Source organism: Macaca mulatta, chromosome 7 (assembly GCF_049350105.2).
Source record: "Macaca mulatta isolate MMU2019108-1 chromosome 7, T2T-MMU8v2.0, whole genome shotgun sequence".
Classification (NCBI taxonomy): domain Eukaryota; kingdom Metazoa; phylum Chordata; class Mammalia; order Primates; family Cercopithecidae; genus Macaca; species Macaca mulatta.
In genome coordinates this window covers 158,580,166-158,599,942 of record NC_133412.1, presented here as the reverse complement: position 1 = coordinate 158,599,942, position 19,777 = coordinate 158,580,166, and the positions used below count along the sequence as shown (strand labels likewise).

The following is a 19,777-nucleotide window of genomic DNA, read 5'->3' as shown; positions in this document are numbered from 1 at the left end:
CCAAAGCACCAGCTGACTACACTTCGTTTGTGGAAGAGAAAGGTTTTCTAAGTTAAGTGGCAAAGATTTCAACTTTCTGCAATCATTTTTCGGGGATTCAGAACAGTCTTATAATTATATTTAATATTTATTGAATAGGATTCACCTGTATCACATGAGCTAGGATGGGAGAGAAGAGGGTTCATAAGGCTTTTTCAACCTATGTCACATGCAGTCATCACCCGGACTGTAATGGCCAGCCCTGGAGGCAATGCTCACAGACGCTTGCCCTTGCACGAACTGCTTCTCCAGAAAGCATTTTTTTTTTCTTTTTACCTTTCATACATTTCTTCTGAGATTTCTTTGATTCCTTTCTGATTAAAATCTCTTCCTCCTTGGAAGGCAGCTTGGCCCCCTCCTTGTGGTCAGGCACAGTGCGGAGTGGGACTCATCTCACTGCCATCATGGTGTACAGTCAATGAACACCCCAAAGTTCACACCAGCTCCTCACAGGAGGCACCGCTGAGCATATGGAAGATCCTAATTTTGCAGGTAGTGGGAAAAGGTATTCATGCCCAGCTTCAGGACATGGAACTTCTTTTTTGCATTTTTGAACATTGCTATGTGTATGCCAGGGCCAGTCCTAGCGTTGGCAGGCAGGCATTCTTGTTCATACTTCCTCTCTTTTTGTGGGGCTTTCTCATATCATGAGCTTTGCCCCATAAGATATCCATTGTTCTATATGCCCCCAAGGGCCATTTTATCCTGCCCTCTACATGTAATATTTGCAATAGGGACACAGCGTTTTTAGGCTTCACCAAATTATGCAGACCAGCCAATGTAATCTGCATGCCTTTGTTTGTCTCTTTTTGTGCCATTCATCTCTGAAACTTCTTCCAATTGCAACATAAATTTTCTTCTGTCTCTTTCCCCCTTTACAACTGAAACATTTACTTTTTTTTTTTTAATACTGTGAAATAAAAACTTCTTTACTAAGGGAAGTCAAATAACCAGAAAAAAAAAGACAATGTAAAAATGTGTCTTTTGTAGGAATTTAAAAAGCTCTATTCAAGTAGTGAGAACAATTTTGTTTATTATTTTAGAGCCAAAGAAATTCTGGGGTTATAATTTAATTATTGAACCAAAAGGCACCATGATTCCAAGGGGAAGATTATAAGTGTGGACTCCGGACTCAGACTGCCCTAGTTTGAATTACGGGTCCGCTTACTAGTTGTTTAACGTTGGGTTATTCACTTTACCTCACTAAGACACCATATAACTAATGGGCATGCCAATAATGGCTTTTACAGCATAATATTATTTGAGAAAGGTACCTGAGTCCTTCCCACTGTGCCTCTCATGGAATAAGTACTCAGTGAGGTTAGCACTTGCTGCTAAGAATTTTAGGTTTACATTATAATCCTTTCAAAGTAAGTAGTCATATTTCTGGAAGTTTACAAACTTGTGATACCTAGAATGGGTTTCATTTTTTTTCTTTGAATATAAAAGGCACATTTAGTGTTCAAAAATTCTCAACCTCACTCTGAACATTATCCTTATATTATTGCCCATCTAAAATGCAAGCATACTGAGAAGACTCACATCATTTTGAGATGTAGACCCTGACACAAGCATTCCTCATATTTCCTGATGCCTGAATGCCCGCATTAAGGCTCTGCATCATGCAACTGCATTTAAACTGGGCAGATTCTGCTAAGGATAGGGCATAAATGCAAATAAAGTACATTTTTCATTCCCTATTCATTCTTAAATCCCACTAATGTCAGAGAGAATTATGTGTTATACAAAGGAAAGAAAAATAGAGCATTATTTCAGTCTACCGCTCTGTATATTTTTGTACTCAGCAATATTAGACTTCTTTCCTTTTAATATCACTCTCTAAATACACAGTAGGTGTTTAATGCGTGCATGAATACCTAATTCTGCTGATGTGCCCTTCAGATTCTGACCATCACTATCTGTGCATAGTCAGTTATGAGAAGGTAGTAATGAAACGAAACCATTTTTCACATTTCTGGTCTAATCTCTAGCACATATCCCACCCCTTGCTGTACACACACACACATACACACACACACACGCGCGCGCACACACACACACTTTTTAATGTAACAGAGCTCTCTCAGGAAGCGAGAAATGTAACCTTGGCACATAGAAATGATCACAAACTCTTATCTTGAAAAGTAATTCTAAATTGATATTACTAGCTCTGACCTGTATCTATAGTATTAATTTCAGCATGAATCATATGTGGCTAGGATATAATGCATAATATTGATTTTGATTTTTTTCCCTCCAGGCTGTGTCTTAGTTCCTGGCCTTGATCTTAAAAGTAAGATAGATGTTAGGCATTATTATCTAGCATAAGGAGTAAAAATCAATTTTATCTCCTGACACTTCATTCCCTTTTCCTGCAATGGCCAGGTAGTCACATTGGAACAACTGTAAACTCACATTTACTGATTTAAAACTGTGATGCTGGTCTGGGAATCCACTACTCTAGGTTCTTCTTTGTACCTTGTGCCTATTTTCAGATGATAAATATGTAGTGAGTATGAGAACCTGTTAACCTGCTTTTTCACAGTAAGAGTAATTTCATAAAAGCACCTCTTTAAGAATGAGGTAACATTGAAATTTTTTGGAAATAATGTTGGATTTGGCAGAAGAGTTGCCAGGATGCTACAGAGACACCCACATGCACCTCATCAAGCTTTCTCTAACGTTAGCTGTTTACATCACCATTTCTCAGAACTAAAAATTTAACATTGGTATTCTACTACTATCCAACCTGCAGGCTTTGGTCAGATTTCCATAGATTTTTCACGGATATAGTTTTTGTTGTTCCGGAATCCAGTTCAAAATACCACACTGCATTAAGCCAATTTTTTTTGAGAAATACACTTTTGAGAAATATCTGTTTGTCAATGGCAAGAATATAAATGTAACTGAGCACCTAATCATAGAGATTATTTTGATGATGTTTTTAAAGGTTACCAGTAAAGGAATGAGGTTTGTTGGTTCAATCAATAGTCTAGTGAAATGGTTTCCAACTTTACTGTGAAGACACATAGTTCCATTTCCATTGTAATCAGCGGAAAGATATATCACAAGCAAAATAATACTAATAATAAAGTATTAAAATTTGTGAATGGTTTATGCATTTATAAATTTGACTGAATGAAAAAATTAACCTCACTGTTACATGTATTTTGCGACGCTTTTTGGAGTGAGAGGGAAAGAAGTAGAGTTACAGTCATGAGCTCTAAATGTCTCATAAACCTAACTGCATTCATTAATGTTTTATTCCTCACTTTCTTCATTTTTGAAGAACAATAATCCTCATTTCCTTTTTAATGTAATAGAAACCAAGATCTTTATTATAAGCATAGTAGCTGTATCAGTGCTCAATATCTTGAGGAAACAATTTGAAAATTATTTATTCAGTTTTTAATCATTTTGTTCCTAAAGGATTGATTGCCCCAACTCAGATTATATCTAGACTTTGGGGACTATGGTAACATATAAGGAGGTGCTCTACAGAAAATCTGTTATAAAATCCTACTTTCTCTTCAGTTTCTTTCTGTGTTGGAGACCATGTTGATGCTGCCATTATTTGTGAAACAAGCAAATGAGTTCATATATGCTACGGTACTGCCTCCAAATTATTTTCTTCTATTGTTTTTCTTTCTCCCTTTATTCAAGACAATGTGAGTGTCTAATATGGTCCAGGCACTGGGTTATGCACTGGGAAGAGAAGATTAATAAGACATGACTTCTCTACTTTCGTTCAGAGCTTTGTGGAGGTGACAAATATAAAATCAATGAGAGATCCATAATAGTCATGTATAAAAATGATTTTTTACACCTTAAGTACCTAATTCTACCTAGCAAAAAGGTAATGTTTTCAGTGAGCCTAGAGGAAAAAATATGTCATTCTTCAAGGACCAAGTATTGGGTATAAAGGGAAGGTGATTCTAGGCAGACAGAGCCATGTGTTAATGTACAGGGGAAAGGTTTATGAGAACTTGAAATTCAAGTACTTCGAAAGGACTCCTGGGGTAGGATATAGTATGAGAGAACAGCAATAATGAGACCAGAAATTATACCTATCAGAACAGGGGCACTCATGTATGTCTAATCCAAGCAAAAGATGATGGGGCTTGAACTAAAGCAATATCAGGAGTAGTTAAAAAGATGAGACATATTTTAGAAACAAGCAGGGGGAGAGCTGATTGGGAATGGAAGCAGAGGCAAACAGATGAAAGAGATGCTTAGATTTCTGATGTGCTCTCCCTTGCTTGTGGGTAAGATAGGAAGACATCAGGTCCAAGGACAATTTAGAAACATGGTGAGTGTATTGGAATGAGAAGGAAGATAATACATTCCATTTAGGATGTGTTGACATTGAGGTTTCTATCTGATACCCACTTTAAGGTAAGCTGTGAGAAGCCCAAGAGAAAGGTGTGAATGGGAAAAACTTATTTGGCACCTCTCAGTATTAAGTCAGAGTTGAAACCATGGGCTTAAGTGGGATCATGGACTTAAGGGAAGAGAAAAAGAGGAGCAAAATGGGGTGTAATAACATTTAATAAGTGAGAAAGAGGAGCTCAGCCAAGAGAATGAGAAGGAGAGACGAGAGTAGTAGTATAGAAGCCAAAGAGGCTAATATGAGCATGTCAGCTAACAAGGTGGGAGGGGGCCTTGGGTGAACGAGGGTGGTTAATAGTATCCCATGTCGCAGACAAGTTAAGAAAAATGAGGACTGAAAAGGGGACAGAAGTCAGATATCGGGAATGTGTGGGTTACATCAATGAGAGTAGTTTGAGTGCAATAGCAGGGAACGTGGGGCAGGAGTTAGTTTACAGTAGGCTGTTGAGCACCAAGATGCTCTAAGGTTTTATTTCTTCTGACTGTTACTTTGTTTTTGTTTCCTTGATTGTTACTCATTTTGTCTTGTATTTGCTTCTGTTTACTAATACAGGAGAGACTCATTTTGCTTATGGGCTAAGGGAAAACTTCCCACGGAGAGAAAGAGATTGAAGATACAAAAAAAAAGAGAATCTTTAATGGAGGAAGTTCCCAGAAAAAGCCTGAAGATCTTGTAAATCTATACCCTGAGTGAGGGGTTTTGCTTTGGAGGGGAGCAACATCATTTTCATCCTGGGATATCTAATGGGTGGAGGTAAAGAAGATAAATTCTTAAAAAGGCTAAGACAGGGATATGAAAGGAGTTATTGATTACTGATTCTCATCATCTCTATGACTTAGAAGGCATGTTTAAATGCTGAGTATAACATGGGGAAGTATAGCATAGTGGGTTTGATGAACATGATGAAAGTTCAGAACATGTGCTGGGGAGAATGGGAAAAGGAATGTCTTCCGAGAGACACTGAAGGTTCAGCAAAACTTAGAGCTCAAATATGTGTAGAAGTCATATTCTAGATTGTTTTATATCTGTGTATATATCCATATATATATCTCCATATGCAATTTCACTATTCAAAAAAGAGCAGGAAGGAAGGTGTTCAAATTCAGGATTAAATCAAAATAGAGAAATTTCTAAGATATGGGTGGTGGGAAGACAGTGGCAAAATTCCATGCATTGTGCTATTAAGGGTTTAAATAGTGTGATGAACCAAGGAATCTAGGAGGAATAGGAAAGATAATCTAAGAGAAGGCAAATAGCTTGGAAAAAAGAAAAGGGTTAGTAGGGAGGACAATCAAGTCTGAATTAAATGATGGGATTGACTGCGTACTTGAGTTAACTGAGGCTGATTACTTTAGTCTCATACATGTTTCCTCCAGTTATTTTGCAAAGTTGTCAAGCTTTAAACTACAGTACGGAATTGTGGGTGACACTGTACACAGGAAAATGTGCTTTACTCTCTTATGAGAGAAAAAGCAAGATTAACAAAAAATATTCTTATTATTACTACTGCCTAGAAATAGTGTGTAGTAATGAGGTCAATAGAGGAACTTGCTGAGAATGAGCATGCTACTATTTATTGCCTCTTAGGATGAAAACTCAATTTCATCTTCTATCAAAGATCAAGCTACTGCTATTTTATGGTAAACATAGAAACTGCCGTACAGAAAATTACTGTTTTAACAGGTGCAGTCTTACATTCAAGAGTGATTTTAAAATTGGCTTCATGGCTAGCACTGTACGCACATTACCCATTTACATAATCTCCTTGGATATATTTTCACACATAAACATCATTAAAGGGTATGCTTACATTATACTTAATCACAGGGTATTCATGGAAACATCTCTGCCCAGATACACTTTTAACACTTGGTATATTTTATCTCATTTGCTTTTACTGCTGATCGAGGCATCTCCCCAAAATTATTTGAATTATTCTACTTAGGGAGAGAAAAAAGAGCCTCAACAATGCTTTCTGAAGTTTTAGTATTATTAATACTATGGTATAAAAAGTACCTCTTCATTCATGCAAGAAATATGTATCTAGCATCTGCCAAATGCACCAGGCTTTGTGCTAGGTAATGTGCAAGGCATCTGTTTACAGTACAAAAAGAAAAAAAACGCTGCTGTAACTGATCTTGAAATAGATATAACAGCAGGAGCGATTCATCTATTCATTATAAGATAACACTAGCTAAAATGTACGCTCTGCAAGAGCGAGGACTTTGCCTCTATCCACACATGTTTGGATATGAGACAAGCAGAGAATGAACATGTCATGAACATCCAAACAATATGTTGACTGTAGGAATGAATAGTTTGAGTAAACATCTTGCACATGCAAAAGTTAAGCATTCTCAGATTATATTTATTAGTGTAGATACATAGAGTGTCACACACACATATGAGCAGGTTACTTCTCCTGGATTTTTAGACATCAGGAGATCATGCACTGAAAGGAAAAAAAAACTTATAGGTCTATTTACTCTAATCTTGGACGAAAACTGTGCATTTACTTCAACTATGAATTGAAAGAAACAAATTGCAATAGTGTAACAACTATCTGTGAACTTGTCACCAATGTTAAAAAAAAAAACCTACATTACAGTTGTCTCAGGTATCTTAAAATATCTCAGTGCTCATTACTAATTTGAAATTAAAGTAGTGATAAGGATCTATGCTAGATATTGTTTTCATAATGGGTAAAATAAAGAGCTTGTGTCAGTATATCAAAAGTTTTATTTTTGGAATTATTTCGATAATTGTAATTTTTGATTACTTTATGAAATTGGCTGCCTTTGTAATTGTATGTATTTTATTTTACGCTTTTAAAAACATTACTCCAAGAAATGTTACTGAGATAGATTGTTTTCAATAATGGCCACAACAATTTCTGTCATTGTCGCTGATGCATTCCTTTGCAATGTGACTCTGCTGCACCTGTCATCCAGAAGAAAATATTTTTTTTGTTTTTTGTTTTGTTTTTTTCTTTTCTTCTTTTTTTTTTTCTGTTGGATCTGGTCTGGACTTGTAGCTTGTTTTGATGAATAGAACTCTACAGATACGGTGTGTCTTCTTTTTATTTTTACTTTTTTGCAATGGAGTCTCGCTCTGTGGCCCAGGCTGGAGTGCAGTGGCATGATCTCTGCTCACCGCAACCTCTGCCCTCCAGGTTCAAGTGATTCTTCTGCCTCAACCTCCCAAGTAACTGGGACTACAGGCGCCCGCCACCATGCCTGGCTAATTTTTGTATTCTTAGTAGAGATGGGGTTTCACTATATTGTCCAGGCTGGTCTCTAACTCCTGACCTCGTGATCCTCCCTCCTCGGCCTCCCAAAGTGCTGGGATTACAGGCGTGAGCCACCGCACCCGACCAGATATAGTGTGACTTCTGAGCCTCACCCTCATCCTTGTAGCTTCTGCTCTCACTGCCTTGCTGCCCTGGTCCTGCAATGTGTAGAAGTCAAGGCTAGTCTTGAGGATGGGAAATGATGTGGGGTAAGAGGCCCCACCCATGGCCAGCACCAACATCAGACATGTGAGCAAGGCCATCTTGGATCATCTCATACCAATCACCCTTCTTGATGGTGGCCACCACATGAAAAATCCCAGGTCAGACCAGCAGATCTACCTGGCTGAGGACAGCCCAGATCACCAATGCACACTGTCTTGAGCAAATGAATTCGTTTTGGGATTGTTTATTAACCTGCACAACTGAAACAGATTGGCATCCACTTGGCTGCCAAGTGTTTACATGGTCCTTGAAATTCAGAACCTGTGCCATAAACAGCTGCTATTTACCCGGTCTTTTGGCTTTATGCTTAGTGCATTGTAATCTGGATAGTTTGACAGTTGGCTACTTCATTTTTCTTTAAAAAAGTCTGTGATGTTTTTAAAGGAATTTACAAAACAAGAAAACTATTGAAGTGTTACCTTTATGTTGGGGAACAAAGTCTTGAGGGCAGTTAGTGGAAGAAGTTTTTATTTGTAAACTTTTGTCTATTTGTATGGTTTAAAAGTTTTTGTCAATACCTTAAGAATATACCACTTTAAGGTTACTCTTCTAGATAAGGTATAGAAAACTTTATATCTCAAAAGAACATGATACACTATGATTTTAGGCCTATAACAACAATTATTTTATAGAATTATTAAGTTCTTAGCAAGGAAGTAAGATAAAAAATCATATTTTAAATAACCTCTCTATGCATGCTGAGACAGTAAGAACCAGTGGTTTTCCTGTGAGGCAGGAATCATGTGTACATTCTTTTACAGATGAAAAAACTGGGAATCAGAGAAGTTAAGAAATAAGTTGAAGATCACCTATATAGTAAATGGCAAAATCAGGATCCGAACCCATTGATTCCAGAGCTCATGGAGAGTTCCAGTGGGCAACTTGGGAGAAGGAGGAAGCATGGGAGAGGAGGCGAGTATCTTGAGAGGCCAAGGTATTGACATAGTGCTCAGGTTGATGCTACAGATGGAGTTGAGGCAGAGGGGAATACGGTAAGCCAGGAACAAAGATGTCAGTGAATGAGGTGTAATTTACAAGGGCTAGAAAATGAGAACAATGAGAAGTGGTAAAGAGGACACATACCAAAGCCTGAGAGTTTCTCTATCAGGTGTAGGGTTGAGGATCTAGACCAGAAAGAGATGACCTTGTCCCACTTACACATTTCAATCTAGAATCCATAAGATGTGGGAGAAAGGCCAAATTCCATCGGATAAAATGCGGGAGCAGCAGTGTAGACTCATAGAGAGTCAGTCTTAGTGGAAGTTAGAGGCTGGAGCTATGAAGGAGTTTCCAATTATGTGTGGATGTTCCAAAGTCTTGATGAAAAGATTTGGAAAACAAAGGAGGCATGGAAGGGTGCATTGGGGATGAGAATGCTCAGTGCATCACAGGGCCAACAGATGAGTATGGATGATGGGATGGTCTTGCAGTTTTGGCAATTACTGTGAGGAGGAATTTAGTCTCAGTAATCTCAAGAAACATTGGTTAGTCTCACAGAATTTAGCTGTGACCTGAACATGGAAACCTGATGGCTCTATTGTGGGGCTGGGTGGTTCCTTTTCTCTTGCTCTGGAGGAGATGGTGGCAGCTGTGGTATAGAATGTATGGTGGTCATGGTGACAGTGGGCAGGAAGTAGGCAAGCTCTGGTCACCTGCCAGGCAAGGCTTCAGTGCCAGCGACTGATGGATCCTAGGTGCTATAGGTCAGGCTCTGCCTTGAGTTGGGGGTTTCTGTTCTGTCAGCGCTCAAAGGGGTCTCCATGGCCAACATCTGCATAAGAATGTACTACCACAAACATTGTTTCAATTTCCTATTTGCGTACACTTAGAATTAATCCACATAGGATACATTCCCAGAGATGAAATTTTGGTATTAGAGAAAATAGATAACTTTAGAACTTTTGTCATATGTTACAAGTTTCCAAGTGCAAAGATTCTACTATCTTTCATTACCACTTGTAAAGAAAGAGAAAGCTCGTTTTACACTCTCTTCTTTTCATGAAGCTTTTTAAACTCTAATTGATTATTTTAGTTAATAATTAGCTAATTGACTATTTTAATTAATAATTATGAAAACAGTATGGAGATTTCTGAAATAATTGAATAGAAAATAAAAATACCATTTGATCCAGCAATTATATTACTGGATATCTACCCAAAGGAAAAGAAATCATTATGTCGAAAAGATATCTGCAGTTTTATGTTTATCAGAACATTGTTCACAATATCAGTGATATGGAATCAACCTAAGTGTCCATCAATGAATGATTAGATAAAGAAAATGTTCTACACACACACAAACACATACACATACACACACACCATGAAATACTACTCAGCTATGAAAAATAATAAAATCATGTCTTTTGCAGGAACCTGAATGAACTGGAGGCCCTTACCCTAAGTAAAATAACTCAGAATGAAGTTTTAAATGTTTGAAATCACTGCCAATGTAATATGCTAATCTTGGCATACTACGGATATTTTATCTTTCACTTTTAAATTTGTGAAGCTGAACAAATACCATTTGTATATCTTTTGGGTGACCATTGTTCATTTGGATTTTTTGCTTATCCTCCCATTGAGATTTGGAGTCTTTTTCTTAAGACCTCTTTATATAAACATTAACACTCTGCCTTCTATATTAAAAATATATACCCAATTTATTGTTTACCTAAGTGCTTACTTCTTATGGTTTTTGACTAAACAGGTTGATATAGTCTGGATATTTGTTCCAACCCAAATCCCCAAATCTCACGTTGAATGGTGATCCCCAGTGTTGGAGGTGGGGACAGATGGGAGGTGATTGAATAGTGGGAGCGGATCCCTCATGAATGGCTTGGGCCATCCACTTGGTGGAGAGTGAGCTCCCGTTCTGAGTTCACGTGAGATCTGGTCATTTAAAAGCCTGTGACCCCTCCCGCCCCCACTGTCTCTTTCTTCTGTTTTTCCTATGTGACATGCCTGCTCCCCTTCACTTTCTGCCATGACTGTAAGCTTCCTGGGGCCTCTCTAGAGGCTGAGAGGACACTGGCACTATACTTTCTCTAAAGCCTGCAGAACCGTGAGCCACTTAAACCTCTTTTCTTTATAAATTACCTAGTCTTAGATATTTCTCCATAGCAAGGCAAGAATTGCCTGATACACTAGTATCTTAGAGTTTTAATATAAAACATCATTAGATACTTTCTTCCGTAACTTCATCCTCAGTCTCTGTTTGACCTGTAGAGGCGGAGGTCTTGCTTTAGATTCCAAATGTATAATATCAATGCTTCTACCATCTGTAAAGTTATAGCATCTAAAAGAGAGTAGGAGGCCCTTTTCTCAGCAACCCACTTTAAGTACATCTTTTGACATTCTGGTTTGAGATAATGGTTATCTGCCTTAAATGTAGCAGATATCCGGCAAAATGTAAGTAGCTGCTGACCTTGGTAGAAGCCTCTTCAGTGGAATGGCAACAAAAGCTTTTATGAGTGCGTTGAGGAGATAGTAGGAAGTAGGCAGGCCTGAGTCCCTGGCCTTCTATGCAGGGCAAGGCTTCAATATCAGTGACTACAGAGGAAGGAAGAAAACACAGTTCTTGAGGAGCTTTCCTGTGAAGAGGAGCTAAGAAATAGCTTATAGTGAGAGAAGGAAGTGCAAACAAAGGAGAGTCTGGCAATAGCGTGTTTTAGACTCAAACCAGCACTGTGTCATGCCAGTCACTCCCAACCACCTGTTCTTTTCAGAAACATAGATGAATAAAATCAGTCCCTACTAAAGTATATAATATTATTCTACACTTCACTTTTGCTTAACTTAGTGATTTTAAGCATATGTCCTACTGTTTTCTTTTTGGTTGGTTTTTGTTTTGAGATGGAGTCTCGCTCTGTTGCCCAGGCTGGAGTACAGTGGCCTGATCTCGGCTCACTTCAACCTCTGCCTCCTGGGTTCAAGGGATTATCCTGCCTCAGCCTCCTGAGTAGCTGGGACTACAGGTGCATGCCACCATGCCCAGCTAGTTTTTGTATTTTTAGTAGAGACGGCTTTCACCACGTTGGCCAGGATAGTCTCGATCTTTTAACCTCTTTATCTGCTCGCTTCAGCCTTCCAAAGTGCTGGGATTACAGGAGTGAGCCACTGTGCCTGGCCATGTCCTACTGTATTTTAAATATCTTAATACCAAGCATTTTTAAGTTCTGCCATAATCTATTCTTTCACTGTGTTCCCAACAATCAGCTGAAAATATTAATGATTCATTTCAAAGTTTTGTGTATTTTTTCTTTTTTCTTTTTTCTTTTTTTGCCACAAACCACTGTCTTAAAAATTCTAATGAAATGTAGAAGGTGTGATATTTATCATAAATGATTCCCCAGAGTGCCAAGTTAAGTTGGGTCCCTGGCTTCAGCAACTCAGAGTAAAAGAGGAAGATTGTGTCAACTACTGACAATGAGACAACACAACTAATGCTATCTCCTCATCTATGTGAAAATAATATTTGATGTACAGAAAATATTTGCTGAATGAATGCAACTGGATTTTATGAAATGGTGCATTCATTCAAGCCCCTGCACCCCTTTGCTATCTCATTTCCCTGACTTGGGCTTACACTATCCAGGCCACTTAGCTTTATTATTGGCTCAGGATTTGTAAATCTCTTCCAGATGACCAGCTTGCTACACTAAAAGCCGCTTCAGCAAACTGCTGTGTACTCTACTGGATATTAACAGATAGAGAGGTAAGATTTTTTTTCCCCCTGGAACTCATATTCTGACTGTGAGTGTCAGATGAATGAGAAAAAGACAAACCAAAAGAATTTAAAAAAAGATACTTCAATAATTACTACACTAGAGAAATATTTAGAGTTCTCTAGGATAGTATGAGAGAGTTCATGTAATGTGTTAATATTGAACTGTAGGATATAATTCCTGTTTGTGCATTTTATCTATAGGGAAGCCACTCTGCTTTTCTGACAGACAGATTTCACAAAACTCCATACAAGTGGCACCTGTTGGGGAGGAAAGACCTCTTTTCCTTACCCATCTCTAGGTTCATGGTCAAGGCCCTTATAGCAAACAACAACAACAACAACAACAAACCAACAACAAACAGAGTATCATGAAAAAAGCACAGACATTGGTTTAATATAAGTTTTACATGACAAGGAAGCCTCCAAAAATGAAGACTCAAAGAAACAGGAAAGCCTGTGCATTTTTATCCTTAGGTTTGATGAAGTGTGGACAGTCAGGGGATAATATGATTGAACAACGGGATTTTGACGTAATGATAACATACTATAAGAAACATAGCAAGGCTTGTTTGTTAAAAATCTGCTTTGTGTCCTCGTGTCATCAGAGATAAAGGTGTTGCTCTCTTCCAGGTATATGGAGACAACCTTTTGTTTGTTTGTTTGTTTTTTTTTTTTCTAGGTTTATCTTTTATTTATTTATTATTATTATTATACTTTAAGTTCTAGGGTACATGTGCATAATGTGCAGGTTTCTTACATATGTACACTTGTGCCATGTTGGTGTGCTGCACCCATCAACTCGTCATTTACATCAGGTATAACTCCCAGTGCAATCCCTCCCCCCTCCCCCATTCCCATGATAGGCCCCGGTGTGTGATGTTCCCCTTCCGGAGTCCAAGTGATCTTATTGTTCAGTTCCCACCTATGAGTGAGAACATGCGGTGTTTGGTTTTCGGTTCTTGTGATAGTTTGCTAAGAATGATGGTTTCCAGCTGCATCCATGTCCCGACAAAGGACACAAACTCATCCTTTTTTATGGCTGCATAGTATTCCATGGTGTATATGTGCCACATTTTCTTAATCCAGTCTGTCACTGATGGACATTTGGGTTGATTCCAAGTCTTTGCTATTGTGAATAGTGCCGCAATAAACATACGTGTGCATGTGTCTTTATAGCAGCATGATTTATAATCCTTTGGGTATATACCCAGTAATGGGATGGCTGGGTCATATGGTACATCTAGTTCTAGATCCTTGAGGAATCGCCATACTGTTTTCCATAATGGTTGAACTAGTTTACAATCCCACCAACAGTGTAAAAGTGTTCCTATTTCTCCACATCCTCTCCAGCACCTGTTGTTTCCTGACTTTTTAATGATCGCCATTCTAACTGGTGTGAGATGGTATCTCATTGTGGTTTTGATTTGCATTTCTCTGATGGCCAGTGATGATGAGCATTTTTTCATGTGTCTGTTGGCTGTATGAATGTCTTCTTTTGAGAAATGTCTGTTCATATCCTTTGCCCACTTTTTGATGGGGTTGTTTGTTTTTTTCTTGTAAATTTGTTTGAGTTCTTTGTAGGTTCTGGATATTAGCCCTTTGTCAGATGAGTAGATTGCAGAAATTTTCTCCCATTTTGTAGGTTGCCTGTTCACTCTTATGGTAGTTTCTTTTGCTGTGCAGAAGCTCTTTAGTTTAATGAGATCCCATTTGTCAATTTTGGCTTTTGCTGCTGTTGCTTTTGGTGTTTTAGACATGAAGTCTTTGCCCATGCCTATGTCCTGAATGGTACTACCTAGGTTTTCTTCTAGAGTTTTTATGGTATTAGGTCTAACATTTAAGTCTCTAATCCATCTTGAATTAATTTTCGTATAAGGAGTAAGGAAAGGATCCAGCTTCAGCTTTCTACTTATGGCTAGCCAATTTTCCCAGCATCATTTATTAAATAGGGAATCCTTTCCCCATTTCTTGTTTCTCTCAGGTTTGTCAAAGATCAGATGGCTGTAGATGTGTGGTATTATTTTTGAGGACTCTGTTCTGTTCCATTGGTCTATATCTCTGTTTTGGTAGCAGTACCATGCTGTTTTGGTTACTGTAGCCTTGTATAGTTTGAAGTCAGGTAGCGTGATGCCTCCAGCTTTGTTCTTTTGACTTAGGATTGTCTTGGAGATGCGGGCTCTTTTTTGGTTCCATATGAACTTTAAAGCAGTTTTTGCCAATTCTGTGAAGAAACTCATTGGTAGCTTGATGGGGATGGCATTGAATCTATAAATTACCTTGGGCAGTATGGCCATTTTCACCATATTGATTCTTCCTATCCATGAGCATGGTATGTTCTTCCATTTGTTTGTGTCCTCTTTTATTTCACTGAGCAGTGGTTTGTAGTTCTCCTTGAAGAGGTCCTTTATATCCCTTGTAAGTTGGATTCCTAGATATTTTATTCTCTTTGAAGCGATTGTGAATGGAAGTTCATTCCTGATTTGGCTCTTTGTTTGTCTGTTACTGGTGTATAAGAATGCTTGTGATTTTTGCACATTAATTTTGTATCCTGAGACTTTGCTGAAGTTGCTTATCAGCTTAAGGAGATTTTGGGCTGAGACAATGGGGTTTTCTAAATATACAATCATGTCATCTGCAAACAGGGACAATTTGACTTCTTCTTTTCCTAACTGAATACTCTTGATTTCTTTCTCTTGCCTGATTGCCCTAGCCAGAACTTCCAACACTATGTTGAATAGGAGTGGTGAGAGAGGGCATCCCTGTCTTGTGCCAGTTTTCAAAGGGATTTTTTCCAGTTTTTGCCCATTCAGTATGATATTGGCTGTGGGTTTGTCATAAATACCTCTTATTATTTTCAGGTATGTTCCATCAATACCGAATTTATTGAGCGTTTTTAGCATGAAGGGCTGTTGAATTTTGTCAAAAGCCTTTTCTGCATCTATTGAGATAATCATGTGGTTCTTGTCTTTGGTTCTGTTTATATGCTGGATTATGTTTATTGATTTGTGAATGTTGAACCAGCCTTGCATCCCAGGGATGAAGCCCACTTGATCATGGTGGATAAGCTTTTTGATGTGCTGCTGAATCCGGTTTGCCAGTATTTTATTGAGGATTTCTGCACCGATGTTCATCAGGGATATTGGTCTAAAATTCTCTTTTTTGTGTGTGTCTCTGCCAGGCTTTGGTATCAGGATGATGTTGGCCTCATAAAATGAGTTAGGGAGGATTCCCTCTTTTTCTATTGATTGGAATAGTTTCAGAAGGAATGGTACCAGCTCCTCCTTGTACCTCTGGTAGAATTCAGCTGTGAATCCATCTGGTCCTGGACTTTTTTTGGTTGGTAGGCTATTAATTATTGCCTCAATTTCAGAGCCTGCTATTGGTCTATTCAGGGATTCAACTTCTTCCTGGTTTAGTCTTGGAAGAGTGTAAGTGTCCAGGAAATTATCCATTTCTTCTAGTTTTCTAGTTTATTTGCGTAGAGGTGTTTATAGTATTCTCTGATGGTAGTTTGTATTTCTGTGGGGTCGGTGGTGATATCCCCTTTATCATTTTTTATTGTGTCTATTTGATTCTTCTCTCTTTTCTTCTTTATTAGTCTTGCTAGCAGTCTGTCAATTTTGTTGATCTTTTCAAAAAACCAGCTCCTGGATTCATTGATTTTTTGGAGGTTTTTTTGTGTCTCTATCTCCTTCAGTTCTGCTCTGATCTTAGTTATTTCTTGCCTTCTGCTAGCTTTTGAATGTGTTTGCTCTTGCTTCTCTAGTTCTTTTAATTGTGATGTTAGGGTGTCAGTTTTAGATCTTTCCTGCTTTCTCTTGTGGGCATTTAGTGCTATAAATTTCCCTCTACACACTGCTTTAAATGTGTCCCAGAGATTCTGGTATGTTGTATCTTTGTTCTCATTGGTTTCAAAGAACATCTTTATTTCTGCCTTCATTTCGTTATGTACCCAGTAGTCATTCAGGAGCAGGTTGTTCAGTTTCCATGTAGTTGAGCAGTTTTGATTGAGTTTCTTAGTCCTGAGTTCTAGTTTGATTGCACTGTGGTCTGAGTGACAGTTTGTTATAATTTCTGTTCTTGTACATTTGCTGAGGAGTGCTTTACTTCCAATTATGTGGTCAATTTTGGAATAAGTGCGATGTGGTGCTGAGAAGAATGTATATTCTGTTGATTTGGGGTGGAGAGTTCTATAGATGTCTATTAGGTCTGCTTGCTGCAGAGATGAGTTCAATTCCTGGATATCCTTGTTAACTTTCTGTCTCGTTGATCTGTCTAATGTTGACAGTGGAGTGTTGAAGTCTCCCATTATTATTGTATGGGAGTCTAAGTCTCTTGGTAAGTCTCTAAGGACTTGCTTTATGAATCTGGGTGCTCCTGTATTGGGTGCATATATATTTAGGATAGTTATCTCTTCCTGTTGAATTGATCCCTTTACCATTATGTAATGGCCTTCTTTGTCTCTTTTGATCTTTGATGGTTTAAAATCTATTTTATCAGAGACTAGTATTGCAACCCCTGCTTTTTTTTGTTCTCCATTTGCTTGGTAAATCTTCCTCCATCCCTTTATTTTGAGCCTATGTATGTCTCTGCGTGTGAGATGGGTCTCCTGAATACAGCAGACTGATGGGTCTTGACTCTTTATCCAGTTTGCCAGTCTGTGTCTTTTAATTGGAGCATTTAGTCCATTTACATTTAAGGTTAATATTGTTATGTGTGAACTTGATCCTGCCATTATGATATTAACTGGTTATTTTGCTCGTAAGTTGATGCAGTTTCTTCCTAGCCTCCATGGTCTTTACATTTTGGCATGTTTTTGCAATGGCTGGTACCGGTTGTTCCTTTCCATGTTTAGTGCTTCCTTCAGGGTCTCTTGTAACGCAGGCCTAGTGGTGACAAAATCTCTAAGCATTTGCTTATCTGTAAAGGATTTTATTTTTCCTTCACGTATGAAACTTAGTTTGGCTGGATATGAAATTCTGGGTTTAAAATTCTTTTCTTTAAGAATGTTGAATATTGGCCCCCACTCTCTTCTGGCTTGTAGAGTTTCTGCCGAGAGATCTGCTGTTAGTCTGATGGGCTTCCCTTTGTGGGTAACCTGACCTTTCTCTCTGGCTGCCCTTAAGATTTTTTCCTTCATTTCAACTTTGGTGAATCTGGCAATTATGTGTCTTGGAGTTGCTCTTCTGGAGGAGTATCTTTGTGGCGTTCTCTGTATTTCCTGGATTTGAATGTTGGCCTGCCCTACTAGGTTGGGGAAGTTCTCCTGGATGATATCCTGAAGAGTGTTTTCCAACTTGGTTCCATTTTCCCCCTCACTTTCAGGCACCCCAATCAGACATAGATTTGGTCTTTTTACATAATCCCATATTTCTTGCAGGCTTTGTTCATTTCTTTTTCTTCTTTTTTCTTTTGGTTTCTCTTCTCGCTTCATTTCATTCATTTGATCCTCAATCGCAGATACTCTTTCTTCCAGTTGATCGAGTCGGTTACTGAAGCTTGTGCATTTGTCACGTATTTCTCGTGTCATGGTTTTCATCTCTTTCATTTCGTTTATGACCTTCTCTGCATTAATTACTATAGCTATCAATTCTTCCACTTTTTTTTCAAGATTTTTAGTTTCTTTGCGCTGGGTATGTCATTCCTCCTTTAGCTCTGAGAAGTTTGATGGACTGAAGCCTTCTTCTCTCATCTCGTCAAAGTCATTCTCCATCCAGCTTTGTTCCGTTGCTGGCGATGAGCTGCGCTCCTTTGCTGGGGGAGATGCGCTCTTATTTTTGGAATTTCCAGCTTTTCTGCCCTGCTTTTTCCCCATCTTTGTGGTTTTATCTGCCTCTGGTCTTTGATGATGGTGACATACTGATGGGGTTTTGGTGTAGGTGTCCTTCTTGTTTGATAGTTTTCCTTCTAACAGTCAGGACCTTTAGCTGTAGGTCTGTTGGAGATTGCTTGAGGTCCACTCCAGACCCTGTTTGCCTGGGTATCAGCAGCAGAGGCTGCAGAAGATAGAATATTGCTGAACGGCGAGTGTACCTGTCTGATTCTTGCTTTGGAAGCTTCCTCTCAGGGGTGTACTCCACCCTGTGAGGTGTGGGGTGTCAGACTGCCCCTAGTTGGGGATGTCTCCCAGTTAGGCTACTCAGGGGTCAGGGACCCACTTGAACAGGCAGTCTGTCCCTTCTCAGATCTCAACCTCTGTGTTGGGAGGTCCACTGCTCTCTTCAAAGCTGTCAGACAGAGTCGTTTGCGTCTGCAGAGGTTTCTGCTGCTTTTGTTGTTGTTTAGTTGTGCCCTGTCCCCAGAGGTGGAGTCTACAGAGACAGGCAGGTTTCCTTAAGCTGCTGTGAGCTCCACCCAGTTCGAGCTTCCCAGCAGCTTTGTTTACCTACTTAAGCCTCAGCAATGGCGGGCACCCCTCCCCCAGCCTCGCTGCTGCCTTGCGGTTAGATCGCAGACTGCTGTGCTAGCAATGAGGGAGGCTCCGTGGGCGTGGGACCCTCCCGGCCAGGTGTGGGATACAATCTCCTGGTGTGCCCATTTGCTTAAAGCACAGTATTGGGGTGGGAGTTACCCAATTTTCCAGGTGTTGTGTGTCTCAGTTCCCCTGGCTAGGAAAAGGGATTCCCTTCCCCCTTGCACTTCCCAGGTGAGGCGATGCCTCACCCTGCTTCAGCTCTTGCTGGTCGGGCTGCAGCAGCTGACCAGCACCGATTGTTGGGCACTCCCTAGTGAGATGAACCCAGTACCTCAGTTGAAAATGCAGAAATCACCGGTCTTCTGTGTCGCTCACGCTGGGAGTTGGAGACTGGAGCTGTTCCTATTCGGCCATCTTGCTCCACCCACTCGGAGACAACCTTTTGAATGAGGGTCTTATGATCTGCTTGGATGTGAAGGATGACGGGAACGTAAGAGAGAGATTCCTGCTTCTGCAGTTTCTCAAACATTAAGGTGCCATATTTTTGGATAGCATGCCCAAACCCCATCACACCCAACACAAAGAATCTCAGTTCTGTCCTTGTCAGAAGTCTTATGTACATTTATTTCATTCCCACTTAACACCTCATCTCCATTTCTCCCATCTTCGCTCATTTTTTTCTTTTCCTCG

The 19,777-nt window shown here is 39.2% G+C and overlaps 1 protein-coding gene across 1 annotated transcript in view; it reads left to right on the top strand.

Moving 5' to 3' along the window:
• Nucleotides 1–19,777, top strand: part of LOC114679611 (uncharacterized) — a 333,316-nt gene that overhangs the window by 229,304 nt on the left and 84,235 nt on the right. Inside the window, exons 4-5 of the mRNA XM_077938782.1 lie at nt 4,982–5,182; nt 8,705–8,855. The gene's annotated coding sequence lies outside the window, so the exon portion shown is untranslated. The remainder of the gene's footprint in view (nt 1–4,981; nt 5,183–8,704; nt 8,856–19,777) is intronic.